The following is a 2,500-nucleotide window of genomic DNA, read 5'->3' as shown; positions in this document are numbered from 1 at the left end:
GTGCACGTTGTTTCAGATACAATTGTGATAATTTCATGACGGAAAATCAGAGATTAAAGAAAAAAAAAAAAAGAAATAAAGAAATGATAAAGTTAATCGAACGCACACACACACAAAAAAAATTCCATAACTAAAACAGCACTACCTGGATAAGTGTTGAAATCTGAAAAGCTCACAAAAAAATGGCGAAGATTTAAATAAAGTTGTTGGTTTTTTTTCTTTCCAACATCAAAGTAAAAATTATACAATCTAAACCAATTCATTTCGAGGTACGCGCATTCGCGTTTCAATTTTTCGCGCTTTTTACAACCATGATGGTTCGCACTTTGGGTAAATGAGCGGGTTTGTTTTTGTTGTTTTTTCAGGTTGTTGGTGGTCAAGTTGATGATGAAGATGAGGACGACGACGATGATGATGATGATGATGATGATGACGATGGTGGTGATTTGAAAAAAAAAAAAAAAAAAAAAAAAAATGGGATGCAGGATATGATGTAGCTGTTTGAATTCTGCAAGACGATGTGAAAGTCTTAATTGTAACTGTTGTTTTATTGGTTTCTTTCTTTATGATTTATTTACTTATTTATTTACATCTTTAGTTATTTATTTATGAGTTCATGTATTTATTCGGTTATTTATCGATTCATTTAGGTGTTGTTGTTGTTTTTTGTTCTTTCTTCGAATCATTCAGATATTCATTTAGTTTGGTACACAATAGTTACAACTAACGAGAAGGTTTCTTTTTTTTTTTCTTACTTTTATTTATATTCACTCCCCCCCCTCTCCCCCCCCCCTCTCCCCCTCCCCCTCTGCCCGCCCCACTCCCCCCCCCTATCCCCCCCTCTCCCCGCCCCCCCTCCCATCTCCACCCCTCCCACCCCCTTTTTTTTTCCTTATCCTTGAAAAGAGAAGGCTGGAAAAGGTCCAGCAGGACTTGCTTTATCTCCTTCTCTTTCTTTGGCCGATTGTCACACCTTCGCACCACTTTCCAGCCAAAATTATCACTCATCCCCTCGCAAACGTTCTCTCTCTGTGTCTACCTCTCCATCCCGCCTCCCTCTCTCTCTCTCTGTCTGTCTGTCTGTCTCCCCTCAGCCATCCCCCCCTCTCTCTCTGTGTCTGTCTCCCCTTACCCATCCCCCTCTCTCTGCCCCCCTCTCTCTCTTTCTCCCCTCACCCATCCCCCCTCTCTCTCTGTCCCCCCCTCTCTCTCTCTCTGTCTTCTCTCTCTCTCCCCTCTCTGTCTCTCTCTCTGTCCCCCCCCTCTCTCTGTCTGTCTCCCCTCACCCATCCCCTTTCTCTCTCTGTCCCCCCCCCCCTCTCTCTCTCTCTCTTTCAGTCTCTGTCTCGAATGAAAATGCTTGTAGGACGAATTACAAAACAGAACAATGAGACAGTAATTACCTCGAAAAAGGTACAATCTTTGTCAATGAATTAATCAGCTTTTCATACTACTTCTACTACTACATCTGCTGCTGCTGCTACTACTACTACTGCTGCTATTACTACGATTACAGAATAAAAATGATAACAATAATATTTTTTTTTATTTGTTGTATTCTGTTCTTCATATCAGTCTTCATCAGAGTACCAAGTTTCGTATGATTTATAAATTATCATGCGAAGTTAAGGGCGGCAATTATTAAGGAGTTGTGTCCCTTCGATTAACAACAGTGATCATCTTTATTCATGATTTTTTTTTTTCAGATTTTAGTCCTGCTTACGAGTAGATTGTTGTCTTTTCTTAAATCACTTGGGATATTGATTCAACACTCATTTATTCATTTGTCTGTTTATTTATTTATCTATTTACTTTGTTTATTTATATATTTATTTATCTATTCAGTGTTTTTGTTGGGCTTGAAGGCATCGTCTGAAGAATAAAGTTTTGCAAAGAGATGTGGACTTTTCTATTGACTTCTTTCTGTACCTGTCTGTCTGTCTGTCTGTTTTTCTGTCTCTCAATGTGTGTGTGTGTGTGTGTGTGTGTGTGCGCGCAAGCAAGCAAGCGCGTGTACGGGGATGCCTACTTCAACCGAATAGAAATTATAACAAAGACAAACACCCAGAGACAAACTCATACATTTATACCGCACACACACACGTACACAACACACACAGACCCTCCCACCCCCCCACACCCACACGCACACGCACACACATTCGTACAACCTCTCTTCCCCAACACACACACTCACACACACACCACACACACACACACACACACACACACATACATATTTTCTCTCCATCTTCCGTCATCTATCCACCCCCCCTCCACCCCACTCCCCCCGCATCCTCGCCGTTCCCCCCCCCCCCCCCCCCCCGCCCCCCCCACCCCCCACCACCACCATCACCACGCAAACACACAAGAAGCAAACACGTATGCTATCCCCCAAACACGCTTTCCATATTAATGCAGATTATTCCTACTCGCTGAGTCGGTCATCATAGATACGCATCACAAACACAATGTCATCATTATCATCGTCGTCGTCGTC

The sequence above is a fragment of the Babylonia areolata genome, chromosome 33 (assembly GCF_041734735.1).
Source record: "Babylonia areolata isolate BAREFJ2019XMU chromosome 33, ASM4173473v1, whole genome shotgun sequence".
Classification (NCBI taxonomy): Eukaryota; Metazoa; Mollusca; class Gastropoda; order Neogastropoda; family Buccinidae; genus Babylonia; species Babylonia areolata.
This window is presented reverse-complemented; position numbering follows the sequence as displayed.